The 25682-nt window shown below is 42.1% G+C and overlaps 1 protein-coding gene and 2 pseudogenes across 10 annotated transcripts in view; 2 read left to right on the forward strand and 1 right to left on the reverse strand.

Moving 5' to 3' along the window:
* Positions 1-25682, forward strand: part of FOXJ3 (forkhead box J3) — a 425779-nt gene that overhangs the window by 331395 nt on the left and 68702 nt on the right. The gene's annotated exons all lie outside the window — the stretch shown is intronic.
* LOC146044290 (5S ribosomal RNA) lies at positions 9258-9377 on the reverse strand (annotated as a pseudogene).
* LOC146044156 (5S ribosomal RNA) lies at positions 18628-18747 on the forward strand (annotated as a pseudogene).

Here is a 25682-nt window from a genome sequence, read left to right on the forward strand (position 1 = left end):
TTTTTATTGATTATTAGTCAATTTTTTTGTTAGTTTGATGTACTGTAATGTATGTATTTTTTTTTTTATATAAATGTTTCACTATACTGCTGAGAGGATGCTACAGCACTTAATAATTGAACATTATATACTTGTTAAATGCCGACACCAGCCTGCACTCCTTTAAATCGGTATTTTCCCAATATGTGAGCATTGTAGCTCTCTAATTTTACATGATAGGTACTATGCACTTTGATAGATTTGAGTGACCCATGTTAATTTATTTAACGGTTCTCTTGGTGACCTATATAACAAAACAGTCCCAAGTACTATTGTGATTTACTTCCGGCTAGTGGAACGCATAGATGTGTCACTTTCGGTGCCTGTGATGCAGTATCCTTGGTGACTTACAGAATATTTCATAGCGTTATTCACTGATAGAGTTCTGTCAAATGGAACGCAGATACACGTCACTTCCGGAGGTTTGGGACGCACGGCCATACTGGTTCCGGCGTCTGGACATGGAAGTGGGAGGCTGAACATGTGGGACAAACACCGGGAATTGTGGTAAGTTACCACACACGGGGGGTCACTCTAAATATCAGTAGTACTATTTAAGGGGGCGCTTCAGGCTTATTTAGTTATCCTTGCTGCTGTCTGGTTGTGTGGCTGACGTCTTGACAAAGGCCGGGTACCGGCTGAAACGTCGACTTGGACTACGGTCCTTTTACACTTGTGGTGATGTAGTGGATAAAGATAGTGGCGACTAATTACTGTGCTGATATGGCTGTTTTATAAATAAAAATGTATTTAATGAGATGACAAAAGATGGGGTATATAAGGACATGGGTAAAAATATAAATATACAAAAATGCAAAAATACAAGGAGGATACAAGAAATCTATATAAGAAAATATATATATAAAAAATATATATAAAACTAATGTAAACAAAGGCTTTCTACATATAAAACATATACAATGTGAGGTTATCAGACTCACTGTAAGACTGTAACCCCTTCCTGACAGAGCCAGTTTTTGCGTTCCTGACAGAGCCCTTTTTTTTCAAATCTGACATGTCTCACTTAAGTGGGGATAACTTTTTTTTGCTTTTACTTATCCCAGTGATTTTGAGATTGTTTTTTCGTGACACATTGTACTTCAAATTAGTGGTAAATTTGGGTCGATACAGTCTGTGTTTTTTTGTGAAAAATACCAAAATGTCGTAAAAAAATGGAAAATTTAGCAATTTGCAAAATGTTAAATTTTCTGCTTGTGAGACAAATAATCATACCACTCAAAATAGTTAATAACTAACATAGACCATATGTCTACTTTATGTTTCCATCATTATTTCAACTTCCTTTTAATTTTTTTGGACACTAGGAGGCTTACAATATGAATAGCAAATTCTCAAATTTTCAAGAAAATTTCAAACACTGATTTTTTTAGGGACCAGTTCAGTTCTGATGTGACTTTGAGGGACTTGTATGTGAGACACCCCCATAAATGATACCATTTCAAAAACTGCACCCCTCACAGTATTCAAAACAGCATTTTGGAAGTTTGTTAACCCTTTAGGTGTTTCACAGGAATTAAAACAAAGTGTAGGTGAAATTTCAAAATTTCATTTTTTTTGCAGATTTGCAATTTTAATACATTTTCCTAAGGAACACAGTACATTTTACTAGAGAAATGTGACTAAAAATTGATTCCCCCAATTCTTTTGTTTTCATAAATATCCTATATGTGGCCCTAGTGTGCACGTTGACCAAACCACAGGCTTCATAATAGAAGGAGCACCTACTTGATTTTGGAGCCTCCTTTTTATGAGATTATTTTTTAGGCACCATGTAGGTTTCTAGGCACCATAAGATGCTAAAATTTAGGAACCCCCCCACAAGTGACCCCATTTTGCAAACTACACCCCTCAGGGAATTCATCTAGGGGTATAGTGTACATTTCAAACCCCCAGGGGTTTCACCAATTTTGATACAAGTGGGCAGTGAAAATGAAAAATTACATTTTTTTACACAAAAATGCAGTTCTGGCTCAAAATTTTTCATTTTCAGAAGGTATGAAGGAGAAAAAGCACCCCAAAATATGTGCCCCAATTTCTCCCGAGTACGGCAATGCCTCACATGTGACCAAAAAATACCAGTTGGGTGCATGGCAGGACTCAGAAGGGAAGGAGTGATTTTTGGATTTTGCAGCTCAGATTCTGGTGGAATTTTGGTGGGTGCTATGTCGCATTAGCAAGACCCCCCAAGCACCAATACAGTGGAACCCCCCCACAAGTGACCCCATTTTGCAAACTACACCCCTCAGGGAATTCATCTAGGGGTATAGTGTACATTTCAAACCACCAGGGGTTTCACCAATTTTGATACAAGTGGGCAGTGAAAATGAAAAATTACATTTTTTTACACAAAAATGCAGTTCTGGCTCAAAATTTTTCATTTTCAGAAGGTATGAAGGAGAAAAAGCACCCCAAAATCTGTGCCCCAATTTCTCCCGAGTACGGCAATGCCTCACATGTGACCAAAAAATACCAGTTGGGTGCATGGCAGGACTCAGAAGGGAAGGAGTGATTTTTGGATTTTGCAGCTCAGATTCTGGTGGAATTTTGGTGGGTGCTATGTCGCATTAGCAAGACCCCCAAAGCACCAATACAGTGGAACCCCCCCACAAGTCACCCCATTTTGCAAAGTACACCCCTCAGGGAATTCATCTAGGGGTATAGTGTACATTTCAAACCCCCAGGGGTTTCACCAATTTTGATACAAGTGGGCAGTGAAAATGAAAAATTACATTTTTTTACACAAAAATGCAGTTCTGGCTCAAAATTTTTCATTTTCAGAAGGTATGAAGGAGAAAAAGCACCCCAAAATCTGTGCCCCAATTTCTCCCGAGTACGGCAATGCCTTACATGTGACCAAAAAATACCAGTTGGGTGCATGGCAGGACTCAGAAGGGAAGGAGTGATTTTTGGATTTTGCAGCACAGATTTTGGTGGAATGAATGGTGGGTGCTATGTTGCACCAATACAGTGGAACCCCCCCACAAGTCACCCCATTTTGCAAAGTACACCCCTCAGGGAATTCATCTAGGGGTATAGTGTACATTTCAAACCCCCAGGGGTTTCACCAATTTTGATACAAGTGGGCAGTGAAAATGAAAAATTACATTTTTTTACACAAAAATGCAGTTCTGGCTCAAAATTTTTCATTTTCAGAAGGTATGAAGGAGAAAAAGCACCCCAAAATCTGTGCCCCAATTTCTCCCGAGTACGGCAATGCCTCACATGTGACCAAAAAATACCAGTTGGGTGCATGGCAGGACTCAGAAGGGAAGGAGTGATTTTTGGATTTTGCAGCTCAGATTCTGGTGGAATTTTGGTGGGTGCTATGTCGCATTAGCAAGACCCCCCAAGCACCAATACAGTGGAACCCCCCACAAGTGACCCCATTTTGCAAACTACACCCCTCAGGGAATTGATCTAGGGGTATAGTGTACATTTCAAACCCCCAGGGGTTTCACCAATTTTGATACAACTGGGCAGTGAAAATGAAAAATTACATTTTTTTACACAAAAATGCAGTTCTGGCTCAAAATTTTTCATTTTCAGAAGGTATGAAGGAGAAAAAGCACCCCAAAATCTGTGCCCCAATTTCTCCCGAGTACGGCAATGCCTCACATGTGACCAAAAAATACCAGTTGGGTGCATGTCAGGACTCAGAAGGGAAGGAGTGATTTTTGGATTTTGCGGCTCAGATTCTGGTGGAATGAATGGTGGGTGCTATGTGGCATTAGCAAGACCCCCGAAGCACGGTGAAATTATGAACCTAATAATCCATAGATGTGTGGTTTATTTTAAAACACTCCTTTATACATAGGCCGGGTTTGTCGGGGCAAGTGTCACACTGGAAAATAGTTTGCTTTCTTATTCCCTTTTTATAGCAAACTTTGCACCTTTTTTGTGTCCTGCCCTTTTTTCCAGTGGAGGGGATTTCATCAGGAAAATGCTGCCCTGGTACAATACGGGGGCCAGTACTAGAAGTACTGGGGCCCTCTGCCTGCTGGTTCCCAAATATTAGGCCCTTTATGACTTCCTCTTGAAAGTGCATAAATGTCCCCCTCTGGCCGGTAGAACGGAATAGCACGTAAGCGTTATACAGTGCCATCTGGATGATATACACGGCCAGCTTCTTGTACCAGATTTTTGTTTTCCGCAGGGCACTGTACGGCTTCAGTACCTGATCTGAAAGATCCACTCCGCCCATGTACCTATTGTAATCCAGGATACAATTAGGTTTTGAGGTGTGGGTACTGGTACCTCGTACAGGGACGGAGGTGGTACTGTCTCCGTGAATTGTTGTCAGTATAAGGACATCCCTCTTGTCCTTATATTTGACCAACAACATATTTTCGGTGCATATTCCCCTGCTTTCACCCCTTCTCATTACTTGGGCAATGTGCATTTTTGGGAGGCCTCTTTGGTTCTTGCGCACAGTACCGCAAGCTGCTGTACCTCTTGAACCAAGGGCCTTAAACAGGGGGATGCTGGTGTAAAAGTTATCCACATAGAGGTGATAACCTTTATCCAGGAAGGGGTGCACTAAATCCCAGACAATTTTTCCACTAACACCTACGAGGGAGGGGGGGCATTCTGGCGGTTCAATTCTTGAATCCTTCCCTTCATATACCCTAAACCTGTGAGTGTACCCTGAGGTGCTTTCACACAGCTTATACATTTTTATGCCATACCTTGCCCTCTTACTGGGAAGGTACTGGCGGAATTTAACCCTTCCTTTAAAATGTATAAGGGACTCGTCTATGCAAATGAATTTATCTGGGATGTACATGTCTTCAAATTTGGCACTGAAATGATCAATGACCGGCCTGACTTTGAATAGCCGGTCAAAGGTGGGATCATCTCTGGGTGGGCACTGTGCATTATCGTTGTAATGCAAAAATTTAAGGATCGTCTCAAATCGAGCCCGGGGCATGGCCATACGGTAAAATGGGGTGCTGTACAGAACATCTGTACTCCAATATTGCCTAATTTCTGGCTTTTTTACTATGCCCATATGAAACACCAGACCCCAAAACGTCATCATCTCTACTGCATCTACAGGGGTCCACCTAGCAAATGATGACGTGGGGTTTTGAGCAATAAACTGCTGGGCATATAAATTAGTTTGGTCCACCATTAAATTTATAAAATCATCAGAGAAAAATAATTTGAAAAAGTCAATTTCTCTGAGACCTGTGGAATCAAATTGGATTCCTGGCATGGCCAAAAAGCCAAAAACTCAGGAACCTGGGGCTCAAAATTGTCTGGTGGTGGGGTCCATACGAGATAAATTATTGGGGGGGGGGTCTCAGCTGCTCTACGGGGGCGTCTTTGAGGGGGTCCCTCATCACCAGAGGAGGAAGTGGAGCTTAAGGCGAATCCTTCAAATTCCCTGCTTGCATCACTGGCTGTGTCAGAGTCAGAAGCAAGCATGGCATATGCCTCCTCCGCTGAATACATTCTTCTGGATGACTGGGATGACATTTGGGATGACATTTGGGATGCCATTTTTATTTTTGTGTTACTGGTAGTGAAATGTTTCAACACGTGTATAGTGTAGGGGGGGGTACAAACTTTATTTCAACCCGGGGGGTATGTAGTGTGTAGTGTGTATGTAGTGCAGAAAAAAAAAATACTTTATACAAAAAAAAAAAATTGAAGGGGTTAAAAAAAAAAAATTGAAGGGGTTAAAAAAAAAAATTGAAGGGGTTAAAAAAAAAAAATTGAAGGGGTTAAAAAAAAAAAAAAAAGGTCCTGCGCCAAAAATTGAGCACAGATGTTGGTCAGTAACGTCCGTCACTGAACAGCGCTCAAAGGCAACAGGAATTTGATAAAAAAAATAAAAAATAGATCAACCCTGTGCCGAAAAAGATGATCAGTGATGTACGTCACTGATCAGCGCACAGCGGCCACAGGACACCCACAAAATCACAGTGTGTGTAAAAAAAGACCCCACAGCACACACAAAAAAAAAAAGGTGATCAGTGATGCGACACTGATTACCAGTGAGGGGCAGCAGGTGCACAACCTTTGGTGCAACTGACAGTGCAACTGGCAGGTATATATAAAAAAAAAAAACCTCTGCACCCCCAAAAAGTTGCTGATCACCTCAGATATAGTGATCAGCACAAAAGGCGGGGGCAGCAGACACAAAATGTAGCACTCTCTATCACTCTCTGTCACTATCTCTCTCTATCTCTCACTATCTAACACTCTATGACACTGCAGCAGCAGCAGTGACAGGTATATATATATATATAAAAAAAACCTGCGCCCCCAAAAAGTTGCTGATCAGTTAATTTATACTGATCAGCACAAAAGGGGGGGCAGCAGTCAGTTATATAAAAAATATATAGCACAATCTGTCACTATCTCTATCTCTCTCTCTCTATCTCTATCTCTCTATCTATAACTATCACACTGCAGCAGCACAAAATATAGCACTCTCTGTCACTAGGCCTCTCTATCTCTCTCTATCTCTCTCTCTCTATCTCTCTCTATATCTCTCTATCTCTCTCTATCTCTCTCTATCTCTCTCTCTCTATGTCTCTATCTATAACTATATCACACTGCAGCAGCACAAAATATAGCACTCTCTGACACTATCTCTCTCTATCTCTCTCTATCTAACGCTATTACACTGCAGCAGCACAAGTTCACAACACAGGAAGTCACAAGTAACAGGATCCAGGAAGCATCCAGCACACTACAAGCAGTGATGAAGCAGTGATCAGGCAAGGTATTTGCAAGGATCAGGTAAGTATTTGGCAAGGTTCAGGTCAGTATACTGCGGCAGCTAGGCACAGTGACCGCACTGCACGCAATTCCAGACCGGAATGGCGTCTGCAGTGCAGTCACCGTTAGTTTAAATCCCCCTCCTTGGCTGTGATTGGTCCGTCGGTCCGACGAACCAATCACGGCCTTTGGGGGCGGGCGGGGTGAGGTGGGGTGACACCAGTGTCACCCTTACACCCCGCGGTGATTGGTGCTGTACTTTACAGCACCAATCACCTCCGATCGCGTGTCACCGGCGAACGTTATTCGCCGGTGACGCAGAAAACGCTGTAATTGGCTGTTCACACTGAACAGCCAATCACAGCGATCGCCGACGGGGGGGCGGCATCGCAGCCCCCCCTGGGCATGCACGGACATATCTGCTGTCAGGGACAGCAGACATGTTGAAACTGTCACCGCGTCTATAGACGCGGTGACAGTTACAAGCCATGACGTACATTTACGCCATGTGTCGGGAAGTACTTCCCGACCATGACGTAAATGTACGTCAATTGTCGGGAAGGGGTTAATTATTATATTTTAGTAGGTGTAGTGATTAATGTACTTTTTAGTCCGTCGGTACCCTCTTGTTCTCCATATATGTCTATATTCCCCATAGCTGCGTGTATTTCCAGATCAGATCGCTCTTGCCCAAATATGGTCTGACAGGAAATAGCCAGGAAAGAACATTGCATGGATTCACCCATATGTTATGTCCACAGGGGGTGATCCAATTCCCCTGCTATCAACAGGAAGGTTGTCCACAGGGGGTGACCACCACACAACGTAATCAGCTGGGTATTGTATCTTGTGTTGACACTTCTCTGCATATCTCTGGCCACTTCCAGACTTTCTGGAACCAGACCCAGCAGGGGGGCAGCAGCAGATCGCCAGCTGGATATTACCTGGGGGGATGTGTCTGACTCTTGGGTCCACCAATCCGAACCAAGTACAGGCCCCCTGGCAGTTTAAGCCCTGTGGGAAATTGGAAGTTTTTAAAATGACTTGTACACCTGCCAGCTCAGAATGTTAGTCGCAATCCGGGCTAAGAGGTCATACTCTGCCACTGGACCTTGTGAGCGCATCGTTTGCCTGGGGGGGGCATCCTACGTAAGCTCTGGTGTGGAGCGTCCGGTGCTGTGTGGATTCGCACAGGTTTCTGCTATCACTGCTGTGTGGAATAAGTGATAGTTTCGTTATTTGGACTGTGATGCTACAAGGACTTTGCTACCCGGATGTTTTTATGCTGCCATTTGAATCTTTTTCCTGTCTTCATCTACTTTTGTGTGCTGTGATAAAAATAAACCATATTTTGGTTTCATCTGCTCGGTGTCTGAGTGATTGAGGAACCCCGTATCCTCACATACATCAATAAATATTTAGTAAAAAGTGCTTAACACAAGATGGTAGGAGGTTAGATTGCTCAACGCGTTTCGTCGATGTGACTTCATCAAGGGGTAAGGAGCAACTGAAGCCAGGCCGGTATTTATACCTGTATGCCTGCCCAGGGACTCAGTGACATCACTTCCTGTGACTAATTGATCATATGGAGCTATATATGTCCCATTCTACTAAATGGGTATAGAATGCACTCAGATACTGTTACTACATATTTAGACAATCGCCATATTTAAGATGTTAAGAAATGTTTATAAAGTGTCCAGCGCAAGCACAATTGATAAATCGCGGCACTTCCGCCACGTTTCCGGCGTCCATCTGATATTATTGCGCATGCCCGGCTGTTTGCAATGTTCACAGTGACCTTCTCTGTCTTTGCGCATGCGCCGGGCAGAGACACTCCCAGCAAGCATCATACAGGGCTCTCTTGGAAAGGAGTATGTAGTACTGGGTGCCGGCGGCCATTTTTTCAGGGATTTCAAGGCCTGAATCTGATGTCATTTTAGCGCCGGCCATCTTAGTGTAGTTGTTTCACCGTATAGGTTAACATATAAAAGAACAAAGGAACAAAAACACAGTAACTACATTATTCGGTATTGTACTTGCGTGTAGTTATACACAGAGACTATATGTTAATTAAATGGTGAACAATCTTATTTATTGAATTCTACCTCGATAATAAGGGGAATTAAGCTGTTGGATTTAAAGAGGAAAGTGCTATGTGCTATAGTTTAACAGTGTGAGAGTGTTGGATTCAATATTCCTATAAATGTTATTTTATTCAGAAAAATGACATATTGTTAAAAGTTTAATACATATACATAGTAATTGATATATTAGGAGGGTGACACTACCTATAGATGAAAGATTAAAAAGAGGTGCTAAGTGGTTTTAAAAGTGTTATATGGGGATTTCATAAGGATTAGAAAGAGGTGCTACGTGGTTGAAAGGTAATACAGTGTTAAGGTGCTACGTGCATTCCATAGGGAGGGGAATTATACCTCTCCACCAAAGGTCCATCAATAATCTTTTTACTACAGCACCGGGTTTTCCCAAGGGGTCTCCCTTCTTGGTACTAATCCGGCCCAGCACTGCTTAGCTTTCAAGATCGGACGAGATTGGGTGTAACAAAATGTGGTTTGACTGTAGATAAATATGAAGACACTTTTAGGAGGTTTTAATGATCTTTTATTATATCGCACCCAGGGGTAAAAAGGGGGGGGGTTTGTGTAATAAAAGAAGGAGGGGTAACTCAGAGAGGACCTTATAGGAATGGTGCTATTTCATAACTGTCGTTGAAACCAAGGGGATGCAGTGTGTTCAATTCGAAGATCCAGTACATTTCTCTCTGGGATAATTTGTTTGCCAAATCGCCACCTCTTGGTCCCATTTTGACCCATTCGATGGCCTTGAAGGTCAGTCCCTCAGGGTTGGCGTTATGATGACTCTCGAAATGCTTGTAGATGGCATGGCTGTCTATCTTGTTCTTGATATTTCTGCTGTGTTCTTGGATTCTCAGTTTCAAAGGTCTCTTTGTTTTCCCCACGTATTTCAGATGGCATGGGCATTCCAGAAGGTAGATTACCGATGTTGTATTACAGTTCATGAAGTCTTTGATTATGTATTCTTTGTAATCGTCAAAGTTGTTGAATCGCTTTCTGTTGGGATGGACAAACCTGCATATGTTGCACCTTCCACATTTGTAGGAACCTGTGCATTTCAGTCCGGAGTTCGTTTGTACGTTTTTGGACGTTAGTAGGCTTGGTGCCAGGATATCTTTCAGGTTTTTGGATTTCTTAAAAATTACTTCAGGGTTGGGTGGTAGAATTTGTTTCAGGGTTGGATCCATAAGCAATATGTTCCAGTGTTTCTTAACCCCTTCCCCATGCACAACTATTTACTATTAATGTATGTTTTATTAAACTAGTATTGTTACTTTTTTATCAATTCTTGTTCTGTCATCAATTCTGCGCAATCTCCCCCCCCCCCCCCCCTTGTTTCCTCGCTATTTGTAGGGACTGACAATCCCTTTATTTGATTGCTGCAGGCCTAACCGCACATACAGGCGCCCCAAACAGACACTCAGGTGTCTGCCCATTCCTTTTTCCAGTGTTTCTTGAGGCTCTGTTTTATTTTCATTTCGTGTTGGTTATACGTGGTGATGAAGGCCACTGAGTCTTTTTCTCTTTCTTTGTATTGTATTCTAGCATGTCATCCCTTTTGATACTTTTTACTCTTGTTAGTGCGTTCTGGAGTACTTGGGTGGGGTATTTGTTTTCAGCAAATCTTTTTCTGTATATTTCAAGTTGAGTGTCGCATTCTTCATCTTTATCGCAGTTTCTTTTTATACGATTGAAATGGGAGTACGGGATGTTCTCTTTCCATTTTCGTAGGTTTTTACTCCTGTAGTGTAGGTAACTATTAGTGTCCACTTTTTTGATGAAGTTTTTTATATGTACTTCGGTACCTTCACTTATTAAAACTAAGTCCAGGAACTAAATTTTTGTTTTGTTGATGCTGAATGTGAATTTTGGATTCATCTGGTTGTTTCCAATGTAATTTAACCCCTTCCCGACATTTGACGTACATTTACGTCATGGTCGGGAAGTACTTCCCGACACATGGCGTAAATGTACGTCATGGCTTGTAACTGTCACCGCGTCTATAGACGCGGTGACAGTTTCAACATGTCTGCTGTTCCTGACAGCAGACATGTCCCTGCATGCCCAGGGGGGGCTGCGATGCCGCCCCCCCGTCGGCGATCACTGTGATTGGCTGTTCAGTGTGAACAGCCAATTACAGCGTTTTCTGTGTCCCCGGCGAATAACGTTCGCCGGTGACACGCGATCGGAGGTGATTGGTGCTGTAAAGTACAGCACCAATCACCGCGGGGTGTAAGGGTGACACTGGTGTCACCCCACCTCACCCCGCCCGCCCCCAAAGGCCGTGATTGGTTCGTCGGACCGACGGACCAATCACAGCCAAGGAGGGAGATTTAAACTAACGGTGACTGCACTGCAGACGCCATTCCGGTCTGGAATTGCGTGCAGTGCGGTCACCGTGCCTAGCTGCCGCAGTATACTGACCTGAACCGAGCAAAATACTTACCTGATCACTGCTTCATTACTGCTTGTAGTGTGCTGGATGCTTCCTGGATCCTGTTACTACTTCCTGTGTTGTAAACTTGTGCTGCTGCAGTGTAATAGCGTTAGATAGAGAGAGATAGATAGAGAGAGATAGAGAGAGATAGTGTCAGAGAGTGCTATATTTTGTGCTGCTGCAGTGTGATATAGTTATAGATAGAGAGAGATAGAGAGATAGTGACAGATTGTGCTATATATTTTTTATATAACTGACTGCTGCCCCCCTTTTGTGCTGATCAGTATAAATTAACTGATCAGCAACTTTTTGGGGGCGCAGGGTTTTTTTTATATATATATATACCTGTCAGTGCTGCTGCTGCAGTGTTATAGAGTGATAGATAGTGAGAGATAGAGAGATAGAGAGAGATAGTGACAGAGAGTGATAGAGACTGCTATATTTTGTGTCTGCTGCCCCCATTTTGTGCACCCCCAGCAACTTTTTGGGGGTGCAGGGGTTATTTTTCATATATATAACTGTCAGTGCTGCTGCTGCAGTGTCATAGAGTGATAGATAGTGAGAGATAGAGAGAGATAGTGACAGAGAGTGATAGAGAGTGCTAAATTTTGTGTCTGCTGCCCCCGCCTTTTGTGCTGATCACTATATCTGAGGTGATCAGCAACTTTTTGGGGGTGCAGAGGTTTTTTTTTTTTTATATATACCTGCCAGTTGCTGCCAGTTGCACTGTCAGTTGCACCAAAGGTTGTGCACCTGCTGCCCCTCACTGGTAATCAGTGTCGCATCACTGATCACCTTTTTTTTTTTTGAGGCTGCTGTGGGGTCTTTTTTTAAATTTTTTTTTACACACACTGTGATTTTGTGGGTGTCCTGTGGCCACTGTGCGCTGATCAGTGACGTACATCACTGATCAGCTTTTTCGGCACAGGGTTGATCTTTTTTTTTTTTTTTTTTTGATCAAATTCCTGTTGCCTTTGAGCGCTGTTCAGTGACGGACGTTACTGACCAACATCTGTGCTCAATTTTTGGCGCAGGACCTTTTTTTTTTTTTTTTTTAACCCCTTCAATTTTTTTTTTTTTTAACCCCTTATATTTTTTTTATTTGTATAAAGTATTTTTTTTTTTCTGCACTACATACACACTACACACTACATACCCCCCGGGTTGAAATAAAGTTTGTACCCCCCCCCTACACTATACACGTGTTGAAACATTTCACTACCAGTAACACAAAAATAAAAATGGCATCCCAAATGTCATCCCAAATGTCATCCCAAATGTCATCCCAGTCATCCAGAAGAATGTATTCAGCGGAGGAGGCATATGCCATGCTTGCCTCTGACTCTGACACAGCCAGTGATGCAAGCGGGGAATTTGAAGGCTTCGTCTTAAGCTCCTCTTCCTCCTCTAGTGATGAGGGACCCCCTCAAAGACGCCCCCGTAGAGCAGCTGAGACCCCCCCCCCCCAATAATTGATCTCGTATGGACCCCACCACCAGACAATTTTGAGCCCCAGGTTCCTGAGTTTTTGGCCATGCCAGGAATCCAATTTGATTCCACAGGTCTCAGAGAAATTGACTTTTTCAAATTATTTTTCTCTGATGATTTTATAAATTTAATGGTGGACCAAACTAATTTATATGCCCAGCAGTTTATTGCTCAAAACCCCACGTCATCATTTGCTAGGTGGACCCCTGTAGATGCAGTAGAGATGATGACATTTTGGGGTCTGGTGTTTCATATGGGCATAGTAAAAAAGCCAGAAATTAGGCAATATTGGAGTACAGATGTTCTGTACAGCACCCCATTTTACCATATGGCCATGCCCCGGGCTCGATTTGAGACGATCCTTAAATTTTTGCATTACAACGATAATGCACAGTGCCCACCCAGAGATGATCCCACCTTTGACCGGCTATTCAAAGTCAGGCCGGTCATTGATCATTTCAGTGCCAAATTTGAAGAGATGTACATCCCAGATAAATTCATTTGCATAGACGAGTCCCTTATACATTTTAAAGGAAGGGTTAAATTCCGCCAGTACCTTCCCAGTAAGAGGGCAAGGTATGGCATAAAAATGTATAAGCTGTGTGAAAGCACCTCAGGGTACACCCACAGGTTTAGGGTATATGAAGGGAAGGATTCAAGAATTGAACCGCCAGAATGCCCCCCCTCCCTCGTAGGTGTTAGTGGAAAAATTGTCTGGGATTTAGTGCACCCCTTCCTGGATAAAGGTTATCACCTCTATGTGGATAACTTTTACACCAGCATCCCCCTGTTTAAGGCCCTTGGTTCAAGAGGTACAGCAGCTTGCGGTACTGTGCGCAAGAACCAAAGAGGCCTCCCAAAAACGCACATTGCCCAAGTAATGAGAAGGGGTGAAAGCAGGGGAATATGCACCGAAAATATGTTGTTGGTCAAATATAAGGACAAGAGGGATGTCCTTATACTGACAACAATTCACGGAGACAGTACCACCTCCGTCCCTGTACGAGGTACCAGTACCCACACCTCAAAACCTAATTGTATCCTGGATTACAATAGGTACATGGGCGGAGTGGATCTTTCAGATCAGGTACTGAAGCCGTACAGTGCCCTGCGGAAAACAAAAATCTGGTACAAGAAGCTGGCCGTGTATATCATCCAGATGGCACTGTATAACGCTTACGTGCTATTCCGTTCTACCGGCCAGGGGGGGACATTTATGCACTTTCAAGAGGAAGTCATAAAGGGCCTAGTATTTGGGAACCAGCAGGCAGAGGGCCCCAGTACTTCTAGTACTGGCCCCCGTATTGTACCAGGGCAGCATTTTCCTGATGAAATCCCCTCCACTGGAAAAAAGGGCAGGACACAAAAAAGGTGCAAAGTTTGCTATAAAAAGGGAATAAGAAAGCAAACTATTTTCCAGTGTGACACTTGCCCCGACAAACCCGGCCTATGTATAAAGGAGTGTTTTAAAATATACCACACATCTATGGATTTTTAGGTTCATCATTTCACCGTGCTTCGGGGGTCTTGCTAATGCCACATAGCACCCACCATTCATTCCACCAGAATCTGAGCCGCAAAATCCAAAAATCACTCCTTCCCTTCTGAGTCCTGCCATGCACCCAACTGGTATTTTTTGGTCACATGTGAAGGCATTGCCGTACTCGGGAGAAATTGGGGCACAGATTTTGGGGTGCTTTTTCTCCTTCATACCTTCTGAAAATGAAAAATTTTGAGCCAGAACTGCATTTTTGTGTAAAAAAATGTAATTTTTCATTTTCACTGCCCAGTTGTATCAAAATTGGTGAAACCCCTGGGGGTTTGAAATGTACACTATACCCCTAGATGAATTCCCTGAGGGGTGTAGTTTGCAAAATGGGGTCACTTGTGGGGGGGTTCCACTGTATTGGTGCTTTGGGGGTCTTGCTAATGCGACATAGCACCCACCAGAATTTGTGCTGCAAAATCCAAATATCACTCCTTCCCTTCTGAGTCCTGCCACTTTTTGGTCACACATGAGGCATTGCCGTACTCGGGAGAAATTGGGGCACAGATTTTGGGGTGCTTTTTCTCCTTCATACCTTCTGAAAATGAAAAATTTTGAGCCAGAACTGCATTTTTGTGTAAAAAAAATGTAATTTTTCATTTTCACTGCCCAGTTGTATCAAAATTGGTGAAACCCCTGGGGGTTTGAAATGTACACTATACCCCTAGATGAATTCCCTGAGGGGTGTAGTTTGCAAAATGGGGTCACTTGTGGGGGGGTTCCACTGTATTGGTGCTTTGGGGGTCTTGCTAATGCGACATAGCACCCACCAACATTCCACCAGAATTTGTGCTGCAAAATCCAAATATCACTCCTTCCCTTCTGAGTCCTGACACTTTTTGGTCACACATGAGGCATTGCCGTACTCGGGAGAAATTGGGGCACAGATTTTGGGGTGCTTTTTCTCCTTCATACCTTCTGAAAATGAAAAATTTTGAGCCAGAACTGCATTTTTATGTAAAAAAATGTAATTTTTCATTTTCACTGCCCAGTTGTATCAAAATTGGTGAAACCCCTGGGGGTTTGAAATGTACACTATACCCCTAGATGAATTCCCTGAGGGGTTTAGTTTGCAAAATGGGGTCACTTGTGGGGGGGTTCCACTGTATTGGTGCTTTGGGGGTCTTGCTAATGCGACATAGCACCCACCAACATTCCACCACCAAAAATCACTCCTTCCCTTCTGAGTCCTGCCATGCACCCAACTGGTATTTTTTGGTCACATATGAGGCATTGCCATACTCGGGAGAAATTGGGGCACAGATTTTGGGGTGCTTTTTCTCCTTCATACCTTATGAAAAAGAAAAATTTTGAGCCAGAACTGCATTTTTGTGTAAAAAAATGTAATTTTTCATTTTCACTGCCCAGTTGTATCAAAATTGGTGAAACCCCTGGGGGTTTGAAATGTACACTATACCCCTAGATGAATTCCCTGAGGGGTGTAGTTTGCAAAATGGGGTCACTTGTGGGGGGGTTCCACTGTATTGGTGCTTGGGGGGTCTTGCTAATGCAACATAGCACCCACCAACATTCCACCAGAATCTGAGCTGCAAAATCCAAAAATCACTCCTTCCTTTCTGAGTCCTGCCATGCACCCAAATGGTATTTTTTGGTCACATGTGAGGCATTGCCGTACTCGGGAGAAATTGGGGCACAGATTTTGGGGTGCTTTGTCTCCTTCATTCCTTGTGAAAATGAAAAATTTTGAGCCAGAACTGCATTTTTGTGTAAAAAATGTAATTTTGCATTTGCACAGCCCAGTTGTATCAAAATTGGTGAAACCCCTGGGGGTTTGAAATGTACACTATACCCCTAGATGAATTCCCTGAGGGGTGTAGTTTGCAAAATGGGGTCACTTGTGGGGGGGTTCCACTGTATTGGTGCTTGGGGGGTCTTGCTAATGCGACATAGCACCCACCAAAATTCCACCAGAATCTGAGCTGCAAAATCCAAAAATCACTCCTTCCTTTCTGAGTCCTGCCATGCACCCAAATGGTATTTTTTGGTCACATGTGAGGCATTGCCGTACTTGGGAGAAATTGGGGCACAGATTTTGGGGTGCTTTGTCTCCTTCATTCCTTGTGAAAATGAAAAATTTTGAGCCAGAACTGCATTTTTGTGTAAAAAATGTAATTTTGCATTTTCACTGCCCAGTTGTATCAAAATTGGTGAAACCCCTGGGGGTTTGAAATGTACACTATACCCCTAGATAAATTCCCTGAGGGGTGTAGTTTGCAAAATGGGGTCACTTGTGGGGGGGGTTCCTCTGTATTGGTGCTTTGGGGGTCTTGCTAATGCGACATAGCACCCACCAACATTCCACCACCAAAAATCACTCCTTCCCTTCTGAGTCCTGCCATGCACCCAACTGGTATTTTTTGGTCACATATGAGGCATTGCCATACTCGGGAGAAATTGGGGCACAGATTTTGGGGTGCTTTTTCTCCTTCATACCTTATGAAAATGAAAAATTTTGAGCCAGAACTGCATTTTTGTGTAAAAAAATGTAATTTTTCATTTTCACTGCCCAGTTGTATCAAAATTGGTGAAACCCCTGGGGGTTTGAAATGTACACTATACCCCTAGATGAATTCCCTGAGGGGTGTAGTTTGCAAAATGGGGTCACTTGTGGGGGGGTTCCACTGTATTGGTGCTTGGGGGGTCTTGCTAATGCAACATAGCACCCACCAACATTCCACCAGAATCTGAGCTGCAAAATCCAAAAATCACTCCTTCCTTTCTGAGTCCTGCCATGCACCCAAATGGTATTTTTTGGTCACATGTGAGGCATTGCCGTACTCGGGAGAAATTGGGGCACAGATTTTGGGGTGCTTTTTCTCCTTCATACCTTCTGAAAATGAAAAATTTTGAGCCAGAACTGCATTTTTGTGTAAAAAAATGTAATTTTTCATTTTCACTGCCCAGTTGTATCAAAATTGGTGAAACCCCTGGGGGTTTGAAATGTACACTATACCCCTAGATGAATTCCCTGAGGGGTGTAGTTTGCAAAATGGGGTCACTTGTGGGGGGGTTCCTAAATTTTAGCATCTTATGGTGCCTAGAAACCTACATGGTGCCTAAAAAATAATCTCATAAAAAGGAGGCTCCAAAATCAAGTAGGTGCTCCTTCTATTATGAAGCCTGTGGTTTGGTCAACGTGCACACTAGGGCCACATATAGGATATTTATGAAAACAAAAGAATTGGGGGAATCAATTTTTAGTCACATTTCTCTAGTAAAATGTACTGTGTTCCTTAGAAAAATGTATTAAAATTGCAAATCTGCAAAAAAAATGAAATTTTAAAATTTCACCTACACTTTGTTTTAATTCCTGTGAAACACCTAAAGGGTTAACAAACTTCCAAAATGCTGTTTTGAATACTGTGAGGGGTGCAGTTTTTGAAATGGTATCATTTATGGGGGTGTCTCACATACAAGTCCCTCAAAGTCACATCAGAACTGAACTGGTCCCTAAAAAAATCAGTGTTTGAAATTTTTTTGAAAATTTGAGAATTTGCTATTCATATTGTAAGCCTCCTAGTGTCCAAAAAAATTAAAAGGAAGTTGAAATAATGATGGAAACATAAAGTAGACATATGGTCTATGTTAGTTATTAACTATTTTGAGTGGTATGATTATTTGTCTCACAAGCAGAAAATTTAACATTTTGCAAATTGCAAAATTTTCCATTTTTTCACGACATTTTGGTATTTTTCACAAAAAAACACAGACTGTATCGACCCAAATTTACCACTAATTTGAAGTACAATGTGTCACGAAAAAACAATCTCAAAATCACTGGGATAAGTAAAAGCAAAAAAAAGTTATCCCCACTTAAGTGATACATGTCAGATTTGAAAAAAAGGGCTCTGTCAGGAACGCAAAAACTGGCTCTGTCAGGAAGGGGTTAAAAACTCTGAAAACTGGTCTTCATCTCCATCCCACACAATTAAATTTGAATATATCTTTTGTAAAATCTGACATGATCTTTAAAAGCATGGTCCGTGTAGATAAAACGTTTCTCCCAACTCCCCATAAAAAGATTCGCGAAACTGCGAATCTTTCCAGAGAGAAATGTACTGAATCTTCGAATTGAACACACTGCATCCCCTTGGTTTCAACGACAGTTATGAAATAACACAATTCCTATAAGGTCCTCTCTGAGTTACCCCTCCTTCTTTTATCACACAACCCCCCCCCCCTGTTTTTACCCCTGGGTGCGATATAATAAAAGATCATTAAAACCTCCAAAAAGTGTCTTCATATTTATCTACAGTCAAACCACACTTTGTTACACCCAATCTCATCCGATCTTGGAAGCTAAGCAGTGCTGGGCCGGGTTAGTACCAAGAAGGGAGACCCCTTGGGAAAACCCGGTGCTGTAGTAAAAAGATTGATGGACCTTTGGTGGAGAGGTATAATTCCCCTCCCTATGGAATGCACATGGCACCTTAACACTGTATTACCTTTCAACCACGTAGCACCTCTTTCTAATCCTTATGAAATCCCTATATAACACTTTTAAAACCACTTAGCACCTCTTTTTAATCTTTCATCTATCGGTAGTGTCATCCTCCTAATATATCAATTTCTATGTATATGTATTAAACTTTTAACAATATGTCACTCTTCTGAATAAAATAACATTTATAGGAATATTGAATCCAACACTCTCACACTGTTAAACTATAGCACATAGCACTTTCCTCTTTAAATCCAACAGCTTAATTCCCCTTATTATCGAGGTAGAATTCACTAAATAAGATTGTTCACCATTTAATTAACATATAGTCTCTGTGTATAACGCAAGTACAATCCCGAATTATGTAGTTACTGTGTTTTTGTTCCTTTGTTCTTTTATATGTTAACCTATACGGTGAAACAACTACACTAAGATGGCCGGCGCTAAAATGACATCAGATTCAGGCCTTGAAATCCCTGAAAAAATGGCTGCCGGCACCCAGTACTACATACTCCTTTCCAAGAGAGCCCTGTATGATGCTTGCTGGGAGTGTCTCCGCCCGGCGCATGCGCAAAGACAGAGAAGGTCACTGTGAACAGTGCAAACAGCCGGGCATGCGCAATAATATCAGATGGACGCCGGAAACGTGGCGGAAGTGCCGCGATTTATCAATTGTGCTTGCGCTGGACACTTTATAAACATTTCTTAACATCTTAAATATGGCGATTGTCTAACTATGTAGTAACAGTATCTAACTGAGTGCATTATATACCCATTTAGTAGAATGGGACATATATAACTCCATATGATCAATTAGTCACAGGAAGTGATGTCACTGAGTCCCTGGGCAGGCATACAGGTATAAATACCAGCCTGGCTTCAGTTGCTCCTTACCCCTTGATGAAGTCACATCGACAAAACGCGTTGAGCAACCTAACCTCCTACCATCTTGGGTTAAGCACTTTTTACTAAATATTTATTGATGTATATGTTTTATATTTAGAAAGCCTTCGTTTACATTAGTTTTTTCTTATGTATATTTCTTGTATCCTCCTTGTATTTTTGCATTTTTGTATATTTATATTTTTACCCATGTCCTTATGTACCCCATCTTTTGTCATCTAATTAAATACATTTTTATTTATAAAACAGCAATATCAGCACAGTAATTAGTCGCCGCTATCTTTATCCACTTGCTCACATTCCTAAAAGTGATATACCATCACCATTCTCTTAAAGACTGGCTGACACCCTATACTAATAAGGGAATATTACTGTTACCACTAAGACCTTATCCTAGCACAGGTGGCGCCGCTCATAAAAATCACACATGGTGTATAGTATTCCAATACAACAGCAGGCCCCTGCTACGGAGAGCCTAGTTAAAACAGTGTGGACTATGACGCGGCTCGCTTATTCCACTCCCACTGTTTTAACTAGGCTCTCCGTCATTGGAGTGACGTACACTACGCACAGCGTGTGCACGACCATTACAGCACGGCATCCAATGCCGCTAAGGGATGGTCTTATTGATTGACAACTTCAGTCCTATTTAAATCAGTTGAGCGCTCGTAGTAGCCACTCCCTCTGACGAAGTCTATGTGACGAAACGCGTCAGGGCGTGGCCTACGACGCTCCTTTCCTCCTCACACCAGCTGTTTGGTCCGTGGATACCCCCTGCATGCCTCCCTGCAAGCCAGCATAGCGGTGTTTACGGTGGATCCCTGGTCCTGCGCAGACGTGTGAGCAGCTTAGCCTGTGGCTATTGTTTTAAACCGTGTGGTACCCAGTCCACAGTGCTTTCATTTGTGGTACGAGTCTTCATTTGCCTTTGCCTGGATTTGTTACTTGTCCAATAAATCTTTTAAAGCTATATTGCACCATGAAGCGCCTTCTCTCTGCCCTCTTCTAGATATATATATATATCCAAGTACTAACCGGCACTCCACGCAGATGAACTGTACTGACGCCCGGTGCATATCCTCCATAACAATCAATCCGACTGCACGCTTGGGCTCCCATAGATCAAGAAACGGCTGACATTCAGATAAGATGCAACATTTCAATGTTTAATACATTTTTTTCAAGCACAAATAAAACCAAATATACACATACCTTTATAGATCAGCACTCACCCACATGTGTGCAGCGCTTCCGGAAACGGGACCACACACCCGGCCGGGATGCAGTCAAATGACCTCATTGTGACGTTCCTGTTGCCCAGGACACTTAGACGCTTTAATTCCATACTCCGGCACCTCCTGCCACCGTGATCAAACAAAATACATATAAGCGCATTGAACTGGGAATAATGACACAATAACATAACCACATATTAACATATCAAAAACATACAGATACAGCATTGACAGCTTATGATCTAATACAGCAGTTTTGGGGCATATATATTGAATAGTTAAAAATTATTTAACCCCAGCTGATCATTTAGCCCGAATGGAGCCAATGTTTAAACTTTATTATCCATTGGCTTTCTCTACGCAATAATAGAATGCCTCTATTGCCACCCCATTTAGGGGGGGGGGGATGTAATCAATCATCCTATACCTAATAGAGGTCAGAGAGTGTCTACATTCTACAAAATGATGGGCGACAGGAAATGAAAGGGCATCCTTCAATCACTTGTCAATCAAGTTGTTAGCTACTGCAGATTCCAAGCAAATGGTTAAATCCTTTTTAAAGGTAGATGTAGGGCCCCCCGTTAATTTACAATATACTGTGGTATCGTCCAATTGTTTGGACATTTCTCTCAGGTAGTCGAGATATTTAAAATAACCAATGCTCCCCCTTTGTCCACTGACCTAAATATAAGGTCCTTGTTGGATGATAAGCGGTGCAGAGAGGACCATTCATCTTTAGTCAAATAGAATAGTCAATAGAAGCAATTTGACTAAAGATGAATGGTCCTCTCTGCACCACTTATCATCCAACAAGGACCTGATATTTAGGTCAGCGGACAAAGGGGGAGCGTTGGTTATTTTAAATACCTCGGACTACATGAGAGAAATATCCAAACAATTGGACGATACCACAGTATATTGTAAATTAACGGGGAACCCTACATCTACCTTTAAAAAGGATTTAACCATTTGCTTGGAATCTGCAGTAGCTAACAACTTGATTGACAAGAGATTTAAGGATGCCCTCATTCCTGAGGATCCCAAGACACCTTTGATCTACCTGATCCCTAAGATTCACAAGGACCCTGTGAATCCCCCTGGCCTCCCGGTAATAGCGGCTAGAGGGTCATTATTCCAATTAGTTTCGACTTATCTTGACACCTTGTTCCAACCCTGTGTACAGAGTCATCCTAAATTTTTGTTGGATACTACATGTTTATTGAATAAGTTATTGGTAATACCTAAATTGGCAGCAAATGTATGGCTGGTCACTATAGATGTACCTCAATCGCGCACAGGGAGGGGGTGCAGGCTGTTTGACAATTTTTAGTGGACCACTCATTATATGCAGGCCCCAATGTGTCCTTGATTTTGGAATTGTTGGAGATGCTGTTGAATAAGAATTATCTTTTACTCATGCTAATGATTTTTATTTACAGGTTAGTGGGTGTGTGATGGGGTCCCCGGTGGCCCCATCGTATGCTAATATTTTCATGTTCTTCATTGAGCAGATGGTTTTTTTCAGCAATGAGGCGATTTCGTCAAAGATCTTGTTTTATACGAGATTTATTGACGACTTGTTGTTGTTCTGGGGGTGATCTCCCGAAAGCTTCACTGAGATTATTCAGCAGCATAATTCTAGCAACTGCTCAATTAAGTTCACGTTTAGCATGAGTTTAAAATAAATTTATTTTCTTGATGTAAAAATCATCAAGGAAAATGAAATCATTGTCACAACATTATTTACTAAAGATACGGATCGTAACAACTTGCTTTTATATAGCAGTTTTCATCCAGCACCACTACGGGCTGGTTTACCATATTCTCAGTTTTTGAGCGTACGGAGGATCAATTCCAATTTACAAACAGCAATTGATCAGATCAATATCATGTCGAACAAATTCTTAGAACAAGGCTATCCTAAAACTTTGTTGGATGAGGCAAAAACCAGTGTACTGACATTTGAGAGAGAGGATTTGTTGGTGAAAAAACGACCAATCAATCCTCAATAAAGATGTTACCATGGCCAACAGTGTTTAATCCCCTTAGCAAACAGATCCACAGTGTAACTAAGCCGAATTGGCCATTGGTCACGTCTGATGAATCCTTGGGATACCAGACTTCTTTCTTGTTACAAGATGGGAAGGAATTTAAGAGACTATTTGGTCAAGACTGACATGTCTGACATGAATCTCACTAAAAGTAAACATTTACTGCGAGCCAACAATGGGTGTTTTGGATGTGGGTGTACCACTTGTGTTTTTTTATTAAAAGGCAAGTCTTTCCCTCACTCGCAATCTGGCAAGATGTTTGACATCAGGTACCATCTCACTTGCAAAATTAGGTTTCTTGTCTATCAGATTGTGTGCCCATGTGGGCTGTCATACATAGGCAAAATGGAATGGATGTTCTGTGAACGTATGGCAGCCCACAAATCTGCAATTAAACTAGCATTAGAAGAGGGCGGCAGTGATCAACCTGTCGCCCTTCATTTTGTAGAATGTAGACACTCTCTAACCACTATTAGGTATAGGATGATTGAATACACCCCCCCCCCCTACCCTAAACGGGGTGGCAATAGAGGCACTCTGTTATTGCGTAGAGAAAGCCAATGGATAATAAGGTTAAACACATTGACTCCGTTCGGGCTAAATCATAGGTCTTCAACCGGTGGCCCTCCAGATGTTGTGAAACTGCATGTTCCAACATGCATTGCCACATTTTTTCCTATAAGAGCATGCCAAAAAACCTCAGGGCATGCTGGGACATGTAGTTCCACAACATCTGGAGGTCCACAGGTTGAAGACCTGTGGGCTAAATGATCAGCTGGGGTTAAATTGTTTTTAACTATTCAATATATATGCCCCAAAACTGCTGTATTATATCATAAGTGGTCAATGATGTATCTGTGTGTTGTTGATATGTTAATATGTGGTTATGTTATTGTGTCATTATTCCCAGTTCAATGCGTTTATATGTATTTTGTTTGATCACAATGGCAGGAGGTGCCGGAGTATGAAATTAAAGCGTCTAAGTATCCTGGGCAACAGGAACGTCACAATGACGTCATTTGACTGCGTCACGGCCGGGTGCGTGGTCCCGTTTCCAGAAGCGCTGCACACATGTGAGTGAGGGCTGATCTATAAAGGTATGTGTATGTTTGGTTTTCTTTGTGCTTGAAAAAAATTCATTAAACATTGAAACGTTGCATCTTATCTGAATGTCAGCCGTTTCTTGATCTATGTGAGCCCAAGCGTGCAGTCGGATTGATTGTATATATATATATATATATATATATATATATATATATATATATATATATATATATATATATATGGACCAAAAGTGACCGGCACTCCAATATAAGCAACAACTCGCTCCGGTGCTCATCCCGTATAAATATAATACACAGTCCTGGAATGGATGTCACTCGAAGCATAAATTCAAAAATAAATACGCGACAACTGTGGTGTGGTCAATGTTTCAGGGGAGTACTTGACAAGTCTTGATAAAAGGGCTTACTCCCCTGAAACGTTGACCACACCACAGTTGTCGCGTATTTATTTTTGAATTTATGCTTCGAGTGACATCCATTCCAGGACTGTGTATTATATATATATATATATATATATATATATATATATATATATATATATATATAAATAAATAACTTGTGGAGGCAGTTTGCACACTTTAGGGAGCTAGGAGCGGGTGCTTGGACCATAGAAAAAGGTATATGTTGGTAATTAGAGGCAGGCACACCATTTGCAAAAAGAAAAAATAGTCTTTATAATCCGAAAAGGCAGTGAGGCATCAGACAAGGCAATAATCCATACTTAACATCTCAACGGTAAAGTGAATACATCACTGTGAAGGCAGTCATACTCGACAGCTGTTTCGGCACATGGGTTGCCGTCGTCAGGAGTATGGTAGACTGAACCCCTGTGCGCATTTTTATATACATACCAGAGAGTAGCGTCTGTCTCCATGACAGCAGAGGAACGCGTCACCGGAAGTGACGTATCGCAGCGTTCAGGAAAACCCGCTCGCCACGTCCGTCACCACGGAGACGCAATGCCGCATCTCGCAAGGTGTGAGGGAAACTCTAACCAGACAATCTGTCTGACAGGGCCTCCACACACCAGGCGAGGCAGCAATCAGGTGATCAGTCAATTGTCAGGGAACACTGTGTAAGCGAACCACTGACAATGCCGATCTCCCAAAGGTGAGAGACATTTGAGAAAAACGTGAGCGGTATACAAGGCAAACACTTGGTGCGCAAGATAGAATACGCGCATAAGGGGTGTACAAAGGATCTTGTTTGTAATAGATAAAACATGGAGCAAACAAAATTGTATCAACAATTAATATACATGAAAGAAACCATAAATTCATAAGAAACAATGCAGAGATAATTCTTCATTCAGTCCAACCGGTGACACACAACCAAGTTTATGTATCCAAAAGCTCTCTTTTTGGAGCAATAATTTCCCGCGGTCACCTCCCCTCCTCAAAGGGGGAACCTGCTCCAGAGGTAAAAAACGAAAGTCTTTGAAAGTATGTCCGTGGAGTGCAAAATTTTTGCAACGGGGGCGTGCTGGAGTCGATAGCAACCATAGCTTTTTTTAATGGATGAACGATGCATAGCTATACGTTCTTTCAATGTCCGAATAGTCTTTCCGCTATATACCATTGGACATGGACACACAATTGCATATACCAC

Source organism: Crinia signifera, chromosome 19, assembly GCF_055691185.1.
Source record: "Crinia signifera chromosome 19, ASM5569118v1, whole genome shotgun sequence".
NCBI classification, from domain to species: Eukaryota; Metazoa; Chordata; class Amphibia; order Anura; family Myobatrachidae; genus Crinia; species Crinia signifera.